We start from the raw sequence: 14,126 nt of genomic DNA, 5'->3' as shown, positions 1-14,126 counted from the left end.
GCGATCTGCAAATTTTGAATTTGCCATTTTTAATTTCCTATTAAATAATCTTGAAATAAAGGTCCTCCAGGTTTTAAGCGGCTACTCCAGCATGTATGTCCGTAATTTTGTTAACTATTTTACCCTCACTCGTTCAACATTTCCCTGCGACTCGATACAGTCTCCTCAATCAAAAGATTTACTGACTTTTTACTTGATCACAAATACATTTCAAGATCGTTTATTCCAACCTCTCTAACTCTTCACTTTCACTCTCTTCCCTCACACCTCTGTGTCACAATTATACATGACAGCCACTCACACTTTTCATGCTACACCGTCGACCACCCTCCAACCATAATGACAAGGACACACACACACACTTCAAGCCACTCCGTCGGCCAACATCTCCATATAAAAGAAGGCACTACCATCGTCCTATGCCGTCCTTCCTTGTTCTTCCTAACAAGAGCTCTAAAGGCACCAGCCATTTTTCTTCCCCTGCTGACTCTACTCTCATCCTCCCCTCCAGCGAATCATATTTTATCAATTGCGGAACCTTAAATATTTAAACTGACTGACCACTTGTAAGATTTCTCCGTTTTCCCCTATTTCAATCATCTAGTTTCCCCTCTCTCTTCCCATCGCTATTACATCTCTTTTCTATCTTTCTTTTAGCATTTTCTTTTACACCAATAAATCTTTTCAAGTAATCTCTAACTACCCTTATCATTATCTGTTTAATTAGCTGCATCATCTGTGAACGTCACATATTGACAGTTTATTCCAATCATGTTTTAATTTCATACATTATCTTCTCCTCATCTCCCTCATGACTCCATGCATTACGCAGGCTCATTCGCTCATCATTTTCCATCCACGTGAACTAGTTGATACGGCCTTGCTTCTTGAAGGGTCTGCATTCGAATCCCGATGGTCCATGATGTGGTTCTCTGGTCCTGTACTCGGTCTTCATATCCCAGCTCCTTTTCCTCATATCCCTTCCAGTACAATGTTGTTATATTAGTGTTGATGAAGAATACTTTCAGGCTGAGTATGTCATTCCTGGCTGCACTCTTTTGCACAGGAGACAGAAAAAAACATGGATGGAAGTGGAGTCGCGCTGGTAATTAAATCACATAAAACCTGATAATTAGGGGTACATAGAATAATGCGAATATCGACGCCAATATTCACAGAAATCCAAAGTAATCATCATAAGAAAGAAATCACAAAATAGCATGAATTTTTTAGTTTTAGTTTTTTCATTGAAGATCATTGAAGAATGGAAATGGGTATTATTGCAATTACTCATCAAAATGCTTTCGTTTGTTACTACGAAACAGACGATCAAAACAGTCCATCGAACCAAAATAGTTGAATAATTAAACAAAAAAGTTTCCAAAAATCAAATTAAAAAAAAATGCTATTCTCATCATGAGTTCTTTCATCAAGAGTACTCTCACCATCAGTTTCCAGCTATCTGGACACGACTGGACCAAATAGAGAAGAGAATTTAACATAATACATAACATTACGGCAAAAAAATTAACTTACTTGTCTTGGCAAACATATGCATGAATCCTTTAATGTAAAACAAAATACACTTCCAGCATTTCATAGTTACATAAGAACTAAATTACGTCTTTATTAGTCTAATAGCAGCAGAAAAAGTTGCTCAGTGAAGAAAACAAATAGCATGGATATTCAGTTAAGATTTTTAGAGCGGAATATTTATATTACATTATATATATATTACTATAACTAAATAATTCATCGCACGTCTTCAATATTTTCTCGCAGATAAATTTGATCATTGAGATTTCATAGTAAGTGAACAAGCATTTCATCGAATATTACAATTTCTTAGCAATATGTGTTTACAAAACAACAAGGGTCGTGACGAGGGTTCGAATCTACGTCCGAGAGGATCCCAAGACGCTGCCTTAATCGACTGAGCTACTACATGGTAAAAGAGAACCCTCGTCACCGCCCTTGTGGATTTGTTCATTTGATGAATCACGCTATTGTGATTTGTGTGTGTAATGTGTTTACAGCTGAATGATAAAATGTGTTAATAGATGAATGATAAAAGGCCTTGTCCTGACAATTTTTATCCAGAAACATTATTGTTAACAATTTAACATCGACATCTTTCACCATGCTATTCAATAGGTCACTCGCTAGGAGGATCAGTTGAGCAATAGTATAATTTTTATATATATCACTGAAATACATAAATATAGATATGAGACTTCTCTTCAATTATATCCCAATCAGCATCACGTTGGTAATTGACTAAAACAATGAAATTGTAGTTTGAGTCCACGTGGTGACTTCCTAATTCCTTTCACTAATAAGAAATTCTTTAAATATTATTCATAGAATTTCGTTCGTCTTTGACAATTCTTCTTGATCTCTTTTATAACATATTCAAGATGTTCGATGAAAGAAAGGTTGTTAACATTATACATCTGGATTTTTAGAATGCATTTCATAAAGTTCCTCATTACAGACCATTTAAAAAATGCGCAAGAAATGGAGGGTATTGTTTTAGTTAGAAAACTAGTTATTTGAATGGAAACAATGTTTAGCTCTAAATGGAATTGTGTTTGGTTGGATAAATGTTACAAGAGGAGTGCTGCAGGTGGTCAGTTTTGGAACTAGTTTTATTCTTTAATGTAAATAAATTACATCGATACTGACATATACTGTACAATATCTTAATTATTATCATGACAATATACTAAGAGCCAAGAGAACATGGGAAATGGGAAAACTGAAGTTGAGAATAAATGTGTTTGTTACATTAATGAGATTAGCAATGATTCCTTGTTACAAAAGTACCAGGATTTCCTTGTTGCAAGTATGACAGGAACAGAGGCTCTTTGCTGCATGTGAATAACAGAGGTTTCTAGTTGTGAGTGGGTAACTGGAATTCCTCACAGGAAGTTAGAAATTACTTTTGCAGGGGTTACTTTAATGGAAGTGAGTGAGAAGCAGAGGTTCCTCGTTACAAGTGAGTAAGTGATAACAGAGGTCCTCTCGTTGTATGGGAGTGGGCGAGTGAGGGGAACAAGCAAGGGATTAAGGTCGTAAAATAAAGGAAACTGTTTTTGGAAGGGTAAACTGAAAGGGGAAAGAAAGGGGAAGAAAGAGAGAGAGAGAGAGAGAGTCGCTGTCGATGGGAGACATCAAATACGAACACATGAGGGCTTTTAATGAGAGATATAAATGTTAAAGTCAAAAAAAGTTAGAAAAAGGGTTTATGAAAAAAAATTGGAGTAAATTATTAAAGATTGTTAGAAAGAGATCTAGAGAGAACAAGTGCAGAACTACATATACAATAAAACAAACAATGCTTAATGTGATAGGCCATTTCGATACAACATATATGCAGAGTGAATATATTGTGGTTCAGATGATGTGTATTGAAACTAGATTATCTCAGTGCTCCACACAGCATCAATGTGGTTTTAATGTCAGTGTCCTAACATCTGATATTTTGCTAAATATGTGTTGTGTTTAAACAAATTTAGAGGTAAAAATAGATTTTATAATAAAGCGATTAGTTCAGTCAAATAAGAACACACCAAAGGTAATTGGAGTCACGGGTTTTCCCAGTCCCACAGTGAGAGAACTCCGCTCCCAGACCCAGGTGATCCTAGAACGACGGTGAGTTGACGCCAGTCCCACGCTCAGTTGAGCCCAGTCCCAATGTCTGATCACACAACTACCATACGGAGGTGATCCTAGTCGCTCAGTTATGATAACTTATATAACCCCTACCACCTCGCAGTATTGTTCAACTAAACTAAAATTAGGTGTTATTAACTCATTAAATGCTTACGAAAATCTTTTCCTAAACATCTTGTATCATAACCTGCTGATCAACACTTTCGAGTGCACAATCATGCTGCTCGGGATCCATTATTGCTTCGTTGTACACAGAAAACAAGCTTTATAATCAACTAATATGGCGGAACTACTTCCTAACATAAGTTAGTCTAATTTCTTGCGAGTCGCATAATTTCTGAATTATATCTTCTTTCTGAATGAAACAAGGGGTAACCGGTTTCTGTATCACAACACCAACATTACAGTGGACGAATGAAAGCAAAGTGTTCGTTGATATGCACGAGAGAAAAAGAGAGACAGAATGAGAGACAGAGTGAAAGAGAGAGAGAGAGAGAGAGAGAGAGAGAGAGAGAGAGAGAGAGAGAGAGAGAGAGAGAGAGAGAGAGAGAGAGAGAGAGAGAGAGAGAGAGAGAGAGAGAGAGAGAGGGAGAGAGAGGGGGGGAGGGAAGAGATGGGAAGGGAGCTATCAGAAGCAAGTGCCAATCCATTACGACTATATAGCACGGGGAAGGGGATCGGGATAGGAATTTGGGATGGGACGGGGGAAAGGGAATGGTGCCCAACCACCTGGACGGACGGAAATTGAGCGCCGACCTGCATGAAGCGAGCCCGTCGCTCTACCGTCCAGCCCAAGTGGATAGGCTGAGAGTGTGGGAGAGTGAGAGCGTGGGAGAGTGAAAAAGGGTGAGAGAGAGAGAGAGAGAGAGAGAGAGAGAGAGAGAGAGAGAGAGAGAGAGAGAGAGAGAGAGAGAGAGAGAGAGAGAGAGAGAGGGAATGATGGGCAGAGACTGCATTGAAAAACTTCCCAAAATTACTAGTATCCTGGAACAATTGTTAGATATCAAATACTACTATTCCTTGTACAAACATCTGCACCTTTACTCTGCCTACTACTATTGCTAGAGCATTTGTTACTGCTCAGAGCGCTGTAACTCCCATCATGTTCACTATAACTCAATCGCTGTAATTAGTGTTATCCATCAAAGGGCTATTCACATGGGGTCTATGCATCAGCACAGCTTAGAAATACTTTAATTTGTTTCTCAAAATTGTATAGCGTATGTCATGAATTTATTCCCTACGAGATCGTCCCGTAATGCATTCCAAAATTTCACGAACTTGTATGTGAGGAAATGTTTTTGAACGATACTGTAGGTGATAAATCTTTTGGGAACATTTTCGTAGTGACTAGGGAAAATTCTTTGAAAATGGGTGGACTGAAGTGGAGTCTCTGGATCACTAAAGAACAAGTTTAAAGGGAATACAGATATTCAAATTTAATCCTACCGATTGGGATAATATTTTCAATCAAATCATTGTATATTTATAATTGGGCAACGTTGCACATAAATTACAATACATTAACTACATAAAAGAGAGTGAACACCTCGTTATTCTGTGAGTGACGTAAGTTGACCCGAGGTCATCTATGCCGGTTATCTATAGCAATTTGTTGTCACATATGGGTCACATAGCAGAATGAGAGGTGTGGAAAATCAATGTCAGGTCACTAAGAGCTGTGGAAGCTACAGGAGACGACCTTTGAATATCCACGGCGTTACGTTACTCATGCTACTGAACTTTGACCTCTGACTGTTGTAGGTCACCCCAGGCAGCGACTCGTGACCTCTGACAGCCTTATGTCTCCACCATCGATCGTTAACGAGCCAGTCAAGCTTCCTGTGCTAGAAAGGCGCATCCTGCGTGTACACTGTCGGAAGTATTTTGTGCTTTATATAGGAGGGAAATAGAGTGTCGTTTTTGCGTGCAATCGGAGTGCTCTCTAAATGCTATTTAGGAATTTTATTGGTGGTATGGCTTTGTTAGTCACTGAAGAGAAAGTCAATCGGTGATAGCCGAACTGGGAAAGAATGTACCAAGACATTTTACCTACGATTCTTTTTCCGTCTCTCATCTTATTCTTATTTTTCCTTCTCGTCTCATCTACTCTCTCACTCTTTCACTTTCCTTTCATCTCTCAAGTCTTGTGCGACCCTTATCTTTGTCTCTTGTACAACTCATTTCATCGTGCGTAAAACACTTGAAATTAAATAATTTTTAGTTATTCCATATTATAGGTGTTTTGCCTTAAGCTTGCACTTACTGAATGTTACCCACATCACTCTTCCTAACAACTTTCTTATTTAAAACATAAACCAGTTAGTCAAACGTAATAACACATTTCCATAACTATTTCTCTTTCCTGACATACTAGTTGATGTGTAATAATGCACTCCTGTTTTGCTCCATGCTCTTTGACATATAATAAATTAGTAAGCAAACTTATAGTTGTTCCTTCACTGCTTGCTAAATCGATAATTGTTTATGACGTGATTAAATTTCCCTTGACTAGTAATTTGGTATATAAATTCACAGCAATCTAGTTTTAGTATAAGAAGCAAATTTTATGAAGTTGGCAACACAATATATTTTATAAGAACCAGACAGAGAAGTGGAAATGAAGGTTGGAACTCTGTGAACGAGTCTTTGAGCGAGTGTTTGTCAAGCTTCAAAAGTGGGTTCTCTCTCTTTGAGGGACAAAAATCACAGAATGTTCTCAGATTTACTCACTAAATGCAGTAGCGATGGGCATGGAAACTTTCGGAACGTAAAAGTTCGTAATTTTGGGGGACGTTTATGGACAGCGAATTCGAAGCATATTGAGAAAGATATATAATTGGACATTTAGACTAGTTACATAGAGGATGCGGTAGAGAAACAGAAACCCGGAAACTGTTTAGTCTATTTCAACAATATTTCCTTGGGGAAACTACTGTTACTGGTTCTATTTTTGATCCAATCAGGGAAGAGAAGGAGAGTGTCAGAATACCAGAAGACTATATTCTTCCTCTCTACTCCTTACAGATCACGCTGTACAGATGTGATCTAGCTGGTAGTCAAGGAATTCTGCCTCCCACACTGCTCTACAATTGCACAATCACGTTAATGTGATTAAGCATTTGAAGGGAAGCGTTGGAAGTGGCGTTCCAAGACTAGCCAGAGCGTATTGGGGGACAATGTGTGAAACGCTGGTTAGGTTTCAGTGTAAGCCTCAGGAACCCTAGAGGATTCAGTGGAATCCAAGGCTGCATTGTTTTGACCATGTGGTGGTGTAGCTCAGTGCTTAGCTCGATGGAGGAAAGTACTAAAGTGGTCAAAGCAGAGGAGGAAATTACCCCCAACAAACACCATAAGATTTTTTCCCTAAGAGGTAACTTTATTATTGTATTCGATAAAAGTTGAATTTCTAACGCTATTTATTAAGTCATTTTGCAGGCGTATGTGTTGTGGTTTTCCTTAAATTCAAAATAATTTTAATATTTTGTAATTTCTCGTTTTGGAAACACCATGCTACTTAAATGACCTTAAACGGGATGAAAAAAAATATCAGCATCTAAGAGGTCTGTCATAATTTGTTCTCCTGATAAGTGGCAATACTTCAGTGAAAACTTGCTGTATTTCTAAATTTCTTTTACCTCTTGTCTTGTAATCCCCCCCCCTCTCCTACTTATGTTTCTTATCTTTCTATGTACTTCCTTTTCCTCCTGTCTCCTCAGTTCACTCTCTTTCCTGTCCCCGTACATCATCTTTCCTTTATCCTGTTATTTATTTTCTTTCATGATACATCCTCCCGCTTTGCTTGGCCTCGTTCATTTTGGATTAATCTCTTCGAGTTTCTACGTTTCTTTAATTATACAGCTGTCTCCTCTCATTTATATTCACTATCGTGTTCTGCTTCGTCTATTTCTTATCTTCCTCTTTAATCTCTGTTCTTTTTACTTTCTTCCGTGTTAAATTCTTACCTTCTGTTTTGTTCTATTGTTACACAATTTATCTTTGCTTTCTTCCTACCAATTCTGCTTTCTCGCTCTCTCTTATATTTCTGGGTCAACCGTGGTTGATTGGTAGTTCCAATTTCCTCTGGTCTCTGTGCTTTTTTCTAGTATTCCTAATTCCGACTTTTATTTTGTTTATTTTTACAATATATATAATTTTGTTAGCTAGAGTGGCTATTTTCGGCTTTACTGTGAGTTCTGGTGCGTTTAGCAGTACTTATATTTTCCTTTGTTTTATGCTGTGTCTCTTTTATGACCTTTCTTCTTAATTCTTTCTTCCTCTCTTTCTTCCTCTCTTTCTCTCTATTTCTTTCTCCTTCCTCATATTTTACAGTGTTGCACTGTAAAATTGACACTGGTGTGTCGACAAAAGACATCGTTGTGTCTCAATTTCCTTCTTATATGCTTCTTATAACTGCATTCTCTACTCCTCTTCTTTCTCTGGCTAATTAATATCTTTTCCCCCTGTTAATTATCGTTGCTCCATCTCGTCATTTTCCGTGTTCCGCCTCTTCACTGCTGATGCTCACTATTTCTCCTTCACGACTCTGCTATCTCCCTCCCTGTGTTTCTCTCCTGACATCTCAGCAAGGGACCTGACTAATAATGCGTCACCTGGGAAATATTGAAGTGCGCTGATTCATTGTGACAAGTTTCTTCCCATAATTTCCTCTCCCTTTTCCTTCCCTCACCTGCTTTTCAACTGCTTCTCTTCGGCCTCTGAGATTACTCCATCTTTTTCACTGATGAACAAAAAGTAAACAAAAAGTTATATTTGCAGTTATACTAAACAAGTATACATTTACATTAATTGTCTGACAAAATGAAGCGGGATCTAATGAGCTTCCGACTTGACTGTTTTTTTAAATTTCCACAGTTCGTACGCTTCTGGATAGGTAAGTTCACTTAATATTTGAAGCAAATAAAGTGGTTGAATTGACTGTCCCCAAAGATCTTCATTCTCTGATTGCTTCTAGGCCAAGAAACATGAGGAGGAAAGGTGAGAAAGAAAAAGATAGAGCAGGGAAGAAGAAAGGAGAATGGAACGTGAACGAGAACATGTTGGTCAGGAATTAATAAATGGTTCACATGCAACTAAAGAAATATGAAAATAAAATATAGAAAGTCCAAGACGCAGGCGATTCCCGCCCCCCTCCACCCCCCAAAAAAAAAATTAGGAGAAGAAATGCGACAGGAAAATAAAAATCACAGAACGGCGCAATATCCGTGTAAGTCAGGAACTTTATACAAGTCCCCATGTTTTTATCCGGTCTCAACCCACGATGAGTCCTCCGGTTTTATCCGCACTCCTTAAACGGTGAAACTTACGATTCTATTTAGACTCTACCTACGATGAGCCTTAAATTTCTATCCGGAGTCATTTAACGGCGAAACATAGGAATTCCGCCCTCATTGATCTATACTTTTATATTTGGATTCAACTCAGGGCGAACCCTATGTTCTTTTCTGGAGTGAACCCACCGTATATCCTACGTTGTATCCGGACTAAACCCTCTATTTAATGCGCAGTCAACTAGCCGATTTTCCCCTCATAATCTTGCAAATGAGTGACGCTAATCCAGTTGTTTGGTGTTTAAACTCTCCCCCCCCCTCCCCCTCCAACAGCCAGTGCCTCAGCTGTGGTGCACCTAGTGCCATGCACAAGGCATCCTGCTGCAACGATAATAATTTCACTCAAGGATACATCCTTAGTGTTATGGGATTTCTTAATTAGCAGGAAGTTTCATACTCTTCTGCAAGCCATATATATTATGTTAGAGAAGATTTAATTTACGAATATATACACGCTTGTGTAAATATTTTAAACAAAAATATTTCACACGACAGTGACGATACTGGAGCGAAGCCGAAGATATATTCAATAATAAGTAATGAAATTGATGATAATATTTATTATTTATATTGTGACTGCAGTGGCAGGTAGAGAGGTCCTTGACGCCTCGTGTTACAACTGCGTGTTGGCCTTTCACGGTCCGTTACCGCTGGTCTCATATCAAGTCCAGTGAGCTCTACTTTACAATATACTGCTCTCTTATTTTACGGTCATTTAGGCAATGTTATATGCGACAATTATCAAAATTATTATAGTGTAATTACCGTCAATTTATTAATAAGTTTATTATGTGAATCCCAATACAATTGACAGTGTTGTGTTATGTAAGTTGTAACAGGGAAACTAACCAAATTTTTATTCGGAGTGTCACAACTGCTGCGAGATTGATTCCGGAGGAGGAAGAGACGTTTTGGCACTTTTCTGAACATCTGATGTCTCTGTTTACCAGCAAGAAGTACCCATTAGAGAGTCGAGTGTTGTGGTCTGCGTCTTGGGAAGGCCAGGCGTTGGCACAAGGGGTCCTCGATTAGCCAAAAAGGCTTCCTGTTCCTAACAAAACTTCTCATTCCAGTATTACAAGTAATTAAAACAATGAAGGGAATTTAAATTATTAATATTTGAATTCTTCACGGCAGGAATCCAGCTGTGCCGAAATTCGTTTTCTAGTCTCGTTATTTATTTGTGCGAGGTGAAGTGATCGTGTTTTTCACTTCCATCACAGGGAGTCCACAGTTTCCTCGTAATAAACATGATATATATATATTCTAGTGATGAAGAATTTTTTTGAATTGATGGTCTGAACGTAATAGCTAGAATTTATCTTGGTTGACCAATTTATATAACAACCTTAAAGTGTTAATGAATATATACCAATTATCATTTGTTAAAGTCAGCAATCATTTTTGGTTATGCAAACATCGCCGCCACTAACAGGGAGTCAACAATACCCCGTAAGTACAGAGAACTGAACGAGTTCAGCTTTAATACACACTGAAATCACATTAGCGTGATATATCAAATGAACAAATCCACAATCGACTAAGGCGCGTCTGAGATCATCCCAGACGTACGTTCAAACCCTCATCACGGCCCTAGTGGATTAGTTCACCTTTGTTATCGGACACGCAAGGGGGTACGAGTAACCTAAATTCTAAATCATCTAAAGGCTCCATGGAAACACGAGATACAAAAGCTGTAAGCTACCTCTTGCAGCGCGTCAGTTTTGCCCTTGTAGAGAGGTGAAATAGACATTTAATTATCAGTTGGCATATATATATATATATATATATATATATATATATATATATATATATATATATATATATATATATATATATATATATATATATTTATATTTATATTTATATTATATTTTTATAACTTTCACACATACAAATATTATAAACGACTAAACAACAGAGCATCAGCAATGCATTTTCACACTGTCCTTTCGTTTCACTACCGACCTCCAGATATTTCAAAATAAAACAGGGTTTCCCGGCCATAACGCCGAAAGTTACGTATGAAATACGGATAGCGACGCGCTCCTCCCATCATCGCAGCTCACCTAACGCCAAATATCCTGTAAAAAATAGTCCAATCATATTAGCATTAGCTGTTAAACACCAGGGACGGCGCCTCGCTATCAGGGGGGGAAATAGCGCATTGGATTAACTTGCCCATTTCCCACATTATTTTCTGTTATATGAAGAAAACGAGATGTGCAAAAGGTGGAAGGGAGTAAATACGTTGCTGTATTACCGAGTTCAGCCAAATTTGCCATGTTTCGTTTCCTAGGTCAGGGAAACTTGATGAGAACATCTTGGTAAAATCGAATTATATTATGACTATTAGGAAGAGGATAAAATGCTATTTTGATAATCAGAAGTGAGAACTTTTTAAATGGCTTGTGAAGGAAAGAAATCGGGATGCTTTCATTATGATTTATAGACAACAAGAATGCTTTTCCAGATTTCTTATAATCAGTGCAGAAAACGCGAAATCATTAGCGCAGGTGGAGAAAAAACGATTTTTAAACGAGGCGCCCAAACCAATTCAACGGAAAATAAAGGTAGAGACGATGTTTTGGTCCGCCCAGAAGCAGTGTCACATTGTACGAAACATCGTACCTCCCTATATGTTCACATGTTACGGTTGGATGTTGAATTTTTTCAGGCACATTATTATGACTTTCTTCATTATTAAGCATATTTATGTGAAATATCAACGAAAATTTGGCTCTTATCAACGAATTTATACATAAAGCTTCTAAATTTAAAAAATATTTAGGAGCTGAAAATAATATATTGAATATATTACAGGTATTAGGAAGCGAGAATCGTGAATAGCGAAAGTGGGGGAAAATATGATGGTGTAATTCTAAAGAAAAATAAATTATAATTTTTATGATATTTTTTTACTCTGGTCTTCAACCGGTTCTCGAACTCCATTCAACTCAAATATATTTATCTGCATTATTATACTGGTTTCGTTGGCATAGACATAGTCTGTACCTTAAAGTAAATTTTTTTTGCTATCTGTAAAAATATATTCTGTTATCTGTTTGCCAAAAGACGCTCCCGAATTTTAGATCAAGCCTCCAACTTCTGATCTTCAAATGTCGCTATTTATGTTATCCCTTACTCTCAGACCTTCAACTGTCAACTCCAAACCTCCATCTCAGTTTCTCAAACCTCCGTACGAGACCTCCTAATTAGGATGTCGGATGCTCGGAATCAGTCTACCAGCCCTCTACTCCAGCCGTCTGGCTCCAATCCTGCAGCCTCCGTCGCCTGAGCTCTTGTGCTATAGGTTGAAGCTCATATGGCAGTAACCAGTGAATTCTTCGGCTGACTCCCTCGCTCCAGGCAGGGGGAACATTTCACAAAAATGACATTGCCTGCTGAAAGCTTCGCTAAGTGAAAAAACTCGTGTCGCCGAGAGAGAAGAGAGAAGGGGAGAGCAGAAAAGAGAAGGAAGAGGAGATGGAAAAGAAGAGGCAATGAAGTTGGAGGATAATGACGAGTTATGAAATGTGGGTCGGTTAATGGAGTGGTTGGTATTGAGGAGGTAGGGAAATCTTAGAGCAGTCTACGTGGAGTTAAGATAGTGGGGGAAGAGAAAAAATGCAGTAGACAAAGCTGAAGGAAGATAAGGACATGATAAGGGACAGAGTGCAAATCAAGTGTTCATGGAGGTGTGAGGAAACAGTTGGATGGAGGTAGTGGGCACACAGCCAGAAGATTGTAGATATGTGAAAGTTAAGGCAGCAATCGGAATGGAAACTCAGAACGAGTCATGAGCTGAAAAATGCCAGAGCCAGTTGTCGAGATGCAAGTAATTGAATTTAGGAACGTAAGGAGAAGAGATAAAGAGAAGGAACTAGATGTATTAAAACAGTGGAACTCGAGAAGCAAACAAGAAAGAAATAGAGTGAGAGAGTGAGAGAGAGAGACAGAGAGAGAGAGAGAGAGAGAGAGAGAGAGAGAGAGAGAGAGAGAGAGAGAGAGAGAGAGAGAGAGAGAGAGAGAGAGAGAGAGAGAGAGAGAGGAAGAGAGAGAGAACTTTAACCCTAAGCAAAGTCTGTAAATTGAGAAACCTAAAATAGAGATATAAAATATAGTTGAGTAAAGATGAGGATGAGAGAAGCGAACAGCAAAAAGTTAAAAGACACAATTAGGTAATTTGATTAACTCCTCTAATACAACCTGTAACATAACTGCAACTCACCGCTAATATTTGTAACCCAACGGTAATTTCCAAAGTAGTCTGTAATGCAACACTATATTCTCTTAAAAATAAATGTCTCTCTCTCTCTCTGCTTCAGTATATGTTTGTTTTTGTCTGTATATCTATTCTTACCTCTCTCTGTATCCATGACTGTCTGATGCCTGTGCCTGTCTCTTTTTGCTTGTCCATTTGACTGTCTCAATCTGCTATTTACCCTGGCTCCCTTCCACAACAGTTACAATATTCTGTGAAGGACACACAGAGTTCTCGTAAGGTAAATCATCCAGCAGGCAATAAGAGTGTCCCCAACTTCCTTACGAGAGTGAAATGTTCCCTTCTAACAGTGGTGGTATGGTTTCACGACGTGCTGCAAGTTAGAGGCTTCAAGCAATGTTTTGGTAATGGGAAAAAAATAACAGCATTAAATCTCTTGGACTAAATGCTGAACTTTTTAGATTGAGGTCACAGGTCAATAAAATATATGGATTTTTTGATGCATAATAAATCGTTGAAATATTGTGTGAAATGCATTGTTTAGTTTAACTTTTCTGATGAGGTTAAATGTGATAAATCATTTAAACAAACAGAAAATATTTAATATTTTATATATGTAACAGAATGTCTTTTTATCGAAGTTTGTAGGCCAGACGCTTGGAGATAGCCTCACCTAACTTTTCAGCATGGCATGGTCTGGGGTACGGAACGGCCATAGGCTGGTCTGAGTCACCACAATTCAGGAGGAAACATAGTGCCAAGGTCAGTCATATTCTGACCCTCACGGCAATTTTTGGCACTGACCGCCGGCTACACCTAGTTAAATATTTAGAAAAAAACTTACAGTCAACTTTTTGTCATATACTATGCACCAT

Source organism: Procambarus clarkii, chromosome 21 (assembly GCF_040958095.1).
Source record: "Procambarus clarkii isolate CNS0578487 chromosome 21, FALCON_Pclarkii_2.0, whole genome shotgun sequence".
Classification (NCBI taxonomy): Eukaryota; Metazoa; Arthropoda; class Malacostraca; order Decapoda; family Cambaridae; genus Procambarus; species Procambarus clarkii.
This window is presented reverse-complemented; position numbering follows the sequence as displayed.